Raw genomic sequence first — 8,323 nt, forward strand, 5'->3', positions numbered from 1 at the left:
TGAACTTGGAATTATTGATTGATGCTTAATGGTAATTAATTTTTTAAGTTTTACTTTTAAGAAAACTGGAACCATTCCAAAAACTCGATTCTTTATTTTATAATGCACACTGTGCAATTACTTTATTTACAATATCAATCTTGCAACGTCGTGTACTTTATAAAGAAACATGTGTAAAAGATATGTTATTATAAGAAATTAATTTAAATTTCATATTTAGCAAGCTGATACAAAGCACTCTGAACCTTTTCCAAAACAATGAAATTGGTGGGTCATACTTTTTGCCAATTAAAAAAAAAATAATAATAAAGCAAGATTTTTCGAAAACGTGTATGTTTATAGACCTGTTAATCAACGAACCTCACTTGAAGTTCTAACTATAGTTTTGAAAACTACGATCGATTTACTACCAACTCACTTTTGTAGCCATTTTCAATCTTCACTAACTTTGCTAAATAAGTTCCAGAAGATAAATCAGTTTCCTTTTTTACATGGAGTAACGAGTTTCACTGTATTGATGTCATGACATGAAAGCAGATGAAGACTTAAGCAAGAGTTATTACTTTCAGCATTTTGTTTTCTATTCATTGTTTCATCAAATGCATCCACTATTAAAAGTAATTCTGAATGCCTATCATTTTCTTGTGGACATGTGCTGAAGACCTGATTGCCCAGCTCATCAGCTGGAAAATATTTTTTTACACTACCCACTGTTTTTGTCCTTTGAATTGTGGGATGATGCCAATAAATTTTAACATAACAAACTGGACTCGTGTCACTCAATCCTTGTCTTTTTCCTTTTACTTTTCCTTGCAGAACTATTTATGGGGGATCTCTCAAGACAAAGTCAATTGTTATCAATTGTTGCACAGCACACAGGTGGGTCATTTAATTTTTTTTCGAACTGTTAAGAGGCAGATGATTAAAAAGGTGCTAAATGGTCTCAAACGAACATGAGTGAAATTTTTTTCCATTCTGACAAGTCTTTTTGCCTCCAGATTGAGTTTGGATTTCCTTACCCTAATAGTATGCAAGATTGCAATGATAAATGTTACTTCGTTTACAGAAAGAAGTGATCAAATGTTCAATTTGCACCTGGTTTGAATTCATACCTGGCATTTTAGGTGTTGGAAGTGGCTGAAATGTGTGAATTTGGTCAAATGCTTCCTTCCTACTGTGCAACATAAATGAGTAACAGTGCTAAAAATCTACCTCTTGAAATGCAACAATCTTTTGAAATCCTAACCGAAAATACCTAAGAAAATAATTAAAACCATTTTACCAAGCTAGTAAACTGTCAGGACCTGATTACCGAGCAGCTTCAAGTAATTAGGGGTCCCCCCTTCCTAGGAACCCCAAATTACTAGAAGAATTATGCATCGCGTTACAACTATACAAAAAATACAAGCATTTTAAAATTAGCTAAATTTAATAATGACTTGTTAATTGGAAAAAAACTTTCTTAATGCAAAATTTTTATTCATCAGCGAACTGCGTCATCACTGCGATAATTGCACATGAGCAAAATATCTTGCCTCCGTAGAAAAATCATCTTGCATTAATCGCCCTCGATATTGTTATGTTACTCCATTTATGCTCTCAGCAGGTTGCCACAATATTGACTGACAAGGTGTATGCAGCATAATATAGGAAAATATCAAGGTAGGCTGCTTTTGTAATCCTACAAACGTATTGATCTGACAGGATAATATCAAGATGTTTTCATGACAGCATGAAATCAAAGTTTAGGCAAGATGATGTTGCTTTTGCAATCTTGCATACGTACTGATATGACAGGATAATATCAAGATATTGTCATGACAGCATAAAACCAACATATACACAAGATGATCTTGCTTTGGTAATCTTGCATACGTATTGATATGACAGAATAATATCAAGATGTTGTCATGACAGCATGAAATCAAGGTCTAGGCAAGATGATCTTGCTTTTGTAATCTTGCATACGTATTGATATGACAGGAAAATGTCAGGATACATTGACATGACAGTATGAAATCAGTACGTTTGCAAGGTGTTTTATCTATTTATTTATTTGCATTATTTTCACTTCAAACTCGAGAATTAAGTTTCATTCTTTAATTATTTCTGTTATTCTTCAAGACTGATTAGTTTTCTAGCCTAAGAACATTTTCTTAAAGCTGACATCTGATCGGAAATTCATATAAATATATTAATAGTTACTCGCAATTTAATTTAAAAAACGAAAATTTCTTCGTTTTGCGTAATACTTGACTTATTCTTTTAAACTCATGCTTCTAATTGCATTATAAAGACATAAAATGCTTTGTTAGGAATAATTGCGGAAGTTTTTATGGCACATTTAAGAGTAAAGATAGCAATAAATAAATAGATAAAATAAACAGGAACGGATGGGACCGGCGGGCAGCCGGGCATTTGCCCGTTGGGCCGCATTGAAATTTACAATTGCATAGTGTAAAAATTAATTCATGCTTTTCTTCCTTTTTTTTTCACTTAAATTTCTATGAAAATTTCATTATTCCAATTTTTAAAAAAAAAAGAAAACTTTACAATTTACGTGAGAAATAAGATGTTTTCTGTGTGTCGGGAAAATTCATCGGCTGATAAGATAACTTTCTTGTATAACTGCCTCTTGTTATAGTGCCTAGAAAGAGGCACTTTTACGCACTATACTCTCGTTCGTAAGGGATGGAGTTAATGAACACGCCAGAGAAACATCGGCTGATGTCAACCAGGGGCTGTTGCTGATGTTCCCATAATGGATTGACTCTTGTCGTTCACCTGAAGCACTTCGAGATGGTAGTGCTTTTCTATCTTATAAAAGCATTTGGTGAAAGATTCCTGAGCCTATCTGTTTTCTTACCATCATTCAAAGAAACCTACATGTACAATTTTTGAACTTCAGTTTGGAAATTTCTGTGGGATGCACTATCCCTAACCAAAGACGTTTTCGGGGGGGGGGGGGGGGGGATGCTGTACTTCCTATCCAGATTTTCAGTAATAGAGCCACCAATTTCATTTTAGTGATTAAGAAAAGGAAACCCTCTGCAGAGTTGAAACATTTTATTACTGAATCAAAAATTGGAATAAAACACAGCGGAGTGACAAAAATCACCTTTCTGCAAATTTTTCAAAGAAAATGCCGAATTTGAAGATTATTTAGGAACCTCCAAGATTATGCATTATAATATACCTAACAGAGGGCCGCCGAAACATATCACAAAACTGTTCCAAACATTTTTTTACGAAAAAAAAAGTCTTCAGTGCATAACCCAGTGACTAACCCATCCATTATTTGCCTACAAGAAACATGGTTACCTGATAATAAAATTCCCGGCCTTAGAGGTTATGTAGCCTACTGTAAAGAAAATAATTTTTCTCATAGAGGAGGTGGATTATGCATGTACGTCGAAAATACCCTACCTTCATACTATAGCCCTAGAGTAATAAATGGCATAGAAACAAGCAATGTAAATGTAGTTCTACACAAAAAAACTTATAATATAATTAATTGTTACAGACCCCCTGGAGTTATTAGAGAGGACACAATAGAGGGATTAAACAGTTTAGCAAACGACTCATCTTTCTCTGTTGGGGACTTCAATGGGAGAATTTAAAGTTTAGGGGAACGACTTACACCCCCTAGTGACTGGAAGACTGGATTCTTAATAATAACCTACCCCCTTATATTAAATGACGGTGCACCAACGAGACTAAACAAATTGATAGAAAACGGGATATTAGATCTAGCAATCATAGAAAATAGTATGGTCAATAATTTCTCATGGATAAGGTTAGACGAGCACGGCAGCAGCGATCACTTCCCTTTCTAGGTAAAATCAAATACAGGAAGAAGAGATGATTCTTACACTACCAAATCCTACACAAACTGGGAAAAAGTCTCAAAATCAATAGAAGACAAATTCAATTATGTTTTCCCCTCCAACTCAATATACAATAATTATGGGTTTATCACCAATAACATTAGAGAAATTATCAAGCTACATTCAGTTAACGTCCGCTTCAAGAAAAACAACAATAACATATGGTGGAACCTACGATGTGCCAAATTGAAAAAAGACAAACAAAAAACGACACAAAGCAAAAAGAACTATGTTAATAGAAGACTGGATCAATTACAAAAAATCAAATGCCATCCTCAAAAATAACATAAAAAAGACAAAAAGAGAGTTTTGGTCAAAACAAAATTTTAATATTAACAAGCCACAAGAACTCTACAGAAGTGTCAACAGAATTAAAAAGAATCTCGAACAAGAATCAATAACAAACAATTTAACAATAGAAAGTAATGGAAAGAAAATCACAGAAGCAGACGAACAAGTTAACCTATTTGTTAAACATTTCTCAAATAGAGAAAATAATAATGATGTCATTAGCAAGACTAATATCACCCCACAAGAAGGAGAATGCATAATATCTAATGAGATTACCGTTGAAGAAATAAAATATACGTTAAAAACGACAAAAGATAAAGCCCCGGGTTCAAACCAAATAACCAATAAAATGCTAAAATACCATACCTTCTAGGTAGGGGTTTAGAACAGACAAGAGACATTTTCAATCAAAGCATACAAAGCGCTAAGATTCCAAAAGACTGGAAACTAACAAAGGTAATTCCTATCAAGAAACTGGGGGAAAATCCAAACCAGGTTTCCAGTTACAGACCAATTGCCCTGATCCAGAATCTGAGCAAACTAACAGAAAAAATCATCTTAAACAGAATCAGTAAAAGAACTGCAACCAATTTATTCCCCAACTACATCTATGAATTCGTTAAAGAAAGAGGTACAGAAGACTATCTCTTCGACCTATACAACTTGATTAATTTTCTCAGAATGAAAAAAAGATTTGTTTACGCCATTGCAATAGATGTCAAAGGAGCCTACGACAACGTCTGGACTCCAAAACTAATTCAAAAACTAATTCATGCTAAAATTGATCACAAAATCATCATGTGGATCCAAAACTTTTTGTTTAACCGAAAAATTATTGTACACTGGAGCAAAAAATACCTTCGACAGCATGACCATGAATCACGGAATAGTTGAATCACATTCAACACAAAATTCGTCCCAGTGTGGTTGTCTGCAGGGGTGCCCACAGGGGGGGGGGGATTATGGTGCAAGTTGCGCCATCAAAATTTTTGAGAGGGATTTTATTCTCCAGAAGGTTTTTTCATTTAGAACCAGAAATTTTTGAATTTTGGAAAGAAAAAATATTTAAACTCATTCAACAAGAAATAGATGCATTAATAATACTTTTCCGCGTAATTTTCATGGCCGTCGCCGTAGCAAGCGCCCCCCCCCCTTTTTCAGAAATGCGCCCGCCAATTTCATTTCAGCGATGCAATTAACGAAGAAAAAGGAAAACTTTTCGTTGCTTTAAAAAATTAAAATAGTTATTATAAATGAACAAGTGAAATAATAGTGACAAAGTATTTTTTCTGTCAAATTTGAATAGAAAACGAAATTTAATTTAGGAACATCTTTGATTCTCTTTTATCAAGAGTACCTAAGTAAGGGCCGCAGAAATGTACACTTCAAAGATTTTTATTAACACACAAAAAAAAAAAGTATTCAGTACAGTACGCTCTTCACTAGGCCGCAGAGTGCGTATGTCTGCCAAGTCGGAAACTATGGGCTCGGCTCGAATTTAAGTATTGGGCATAGAGTAAAATTTGAATAATAGGAGGGAGGACAGGCGACCAAACTAGAATGTGGCACGCCTGGTCTCTTGGCGGCCCTGGTTATACAAAACCATGACTCATGGTTCTGAAGTTAAAAAAAAATACATAAATAGGACAGCCCATAGGAGAGGGGACGCCGAAACATACCCATAGGTATATACTTTTTTTTTGATGAAAAATGTTGTCATGAAAATCATTGCTAAGTGGAGAAAAATGTATTGGTTGCCGAAATAAAGTATAAATAGAGAGATAGAGGGGAAAAATAAAACAGTTAAATGCAAAGAGAGATTCAAAGTATTGTGATGAATTCTCACACCAAAAGTTCTAAATGTTTGAATGTAAAAATCGTAAGTAAATCAAAGTTTATTCAAGAGATGCAGGTGGCATATTTAAAATAAAATGAAGTGGAATAGAGACCTAAGGTATCGCAGAAAATTACCACATCCGTTCAAAATGTTAAAAGTACTTTTTCTAAGGCCGCAAACGCTTGCATTGCAAGAAAAGAAAAATATTAGGCGGGAAATTGAAAACTTTATCATGGAAAATCCAAGCAAATCAAACGTGTTTGGCAAAGGAAAATTGGAAAAAAATATTACCACAATATGTTTATCAATTATTGAAATTTACAATGAAGATAGGAGGGATAGCCAGACTGAAAGGAAGACTGGGGAACACCAAACCCTTCTTTTTACGTCCCCAAAGTTGGCCTGGAAGTGATATTTTAAAACTTAGGTTTTGAAAAAATCCCGGGAAAACGTTCTCAACCCCCATCTCTTACCCTAACGTCATTAAAAATGGCCTACACCTAAGTATTTAGGACTGCAATTTCGAAAAGTCGTCAGAGTGGTTCCCAACGTAACCTCCGAGAAACGCCTTCTCAATTAATTATTCATCATCATTCAACGTCAAATAAATTTCTTCTTTTGAACTTTAATTAAAAAAAACTCCCCGGGGTGTCCCGAAACTGTCGTTCTCCAAATATTACCGAAGATCCTCAAAAAGTTCATTGTTAAGGCTTTAATTCAGAAAATTTTTCGGGGGAAATCTCCAAAACCTTCTACTCCTCTAACAGTATTAATAACAGTAAGTCAACACCCATTAACATTACCAAAAATCTTCTAAAACTGCGGTTTCAACAGATCGAAATTTTTTCGAGAGAATGCCCATGCCTCTCTCTCTTTCGCCAACATCAACGAAAAATGTCTTAAAACTCGCTTTTAGTGCTTCAATTACGAAACATTTCTGGCCTCGAGCCCCTTCAAAACTCCCCCTTCGCTCTTTCATCGAAGGTTGGCTTAAATTACGTTTTCGGAGCTTTAATTTCAAGAAACTGGCGGTGCACTAAATTTTAACAAAAATGTCTACAATCGCGTTTTTAACGCTTCAAAATTTCAAATAATTTCGGGGGGTGGGACGCATCTCTCTTTCCCTTAATACCACCTAAGATCATCTAAAACTTCATTTTTCAAACTACAGTTTTCAGATTTTTCCCGGGGGAGAACCCTCAGACCCCCCTTCACGTGTCACAATCACAAATAATTCACAATTGGGAATGCGTGCTTGAAGTTTGCATTTTGAAAAATTATAGAACGATATGACCTCGAGTTTCTTCCTCCCTTATCATCACCATAGGTCGTCTAAAACTGTGTTTTTCAAATAACAGTCTTGAAAATTCCCGGCTGTGAGCTCCGGATTCCCTCTTCTGAACATAGTTAAATATAACATACGATTGCGTTGAGAACTTAAATTTGGAAAAATTATCGGGAGAGGCTATCCTGGACCTCCTCTCCCCCTTCTTCCAAAACTTAAAATATAGTCTAAAACTGCGTTTTATGTCTTCAATTTTGAAATAATGCAAAAAAGTAGCCCTCCGACACCCCCCCCCCAATTCTGACTGAATATTATCCTTATGATTAAATGTATATTACTAGTACTAAGGTCTAGTAATATGACTTTCCCTGCTAAACCAGAAGCCAAATCTTCTCTCTCTCTCTGCATATTGGAACATGCGTTTGAAACAATTAACGGGCCGCCAAAACGTACCCCCCTCCCCATTTTTTTGACCTAGCGACGTCCCTGGTTCTCTTTCCAAAATTTAATGACCGTGTCTCTTTTTCAATGAAGGGAACATCACAGACGGCATGGAGTTGGTGTCCGTTTCAAAGCTGGATCAGACGCTTTGATTTCTTTTTAATTTTTTATAAATTTTCTGGAAGTAGTACAATTCTGCATGATGAATGTGTATGTAAAAATAATGAGAGGGAGAGAAGTCAAAAATATTTTATTGTTTGTAATAATTCTTACCATTATTCTCTAGTCTTCCATTGATTCATTTGCACCTCGACAATAGTTAAGAACTAGTTTTGAAGTTTGGGAATAACATATTTTTTATTCCTCCAATTGACAATTAATATATTTAATTCATTAACGAGCTTAAGCTTGTAAAAAAAATTTCTCATTTCACTTTACTCCCATCTTCTCTACCATTTTTAAACTGATTGTTTAAATTTATCATTAGATGATTTTCATTAAAACTTTCAGTGATGTTGGTTTTCGCTGATGGAGGTAGAACAGTATGTTCTTAATGTGTTTAAATTATGTTTCGTATTCGAA

The sequence above is a fragment of the Uloborus diversus genome, chromosome 4, assembly GCF_026930045.1.
Source record: "Uloborus diversus isolate 005 chromosome 4, Udiv.v.3.1, whole genome shotgun sequence".
Classification (NCBI taxonomy): Eukaryota; Metazoa; Arthropoda; class Arachnida; order Araneae; family Uloboridae; genus Uloborus; species Uloborus diversus.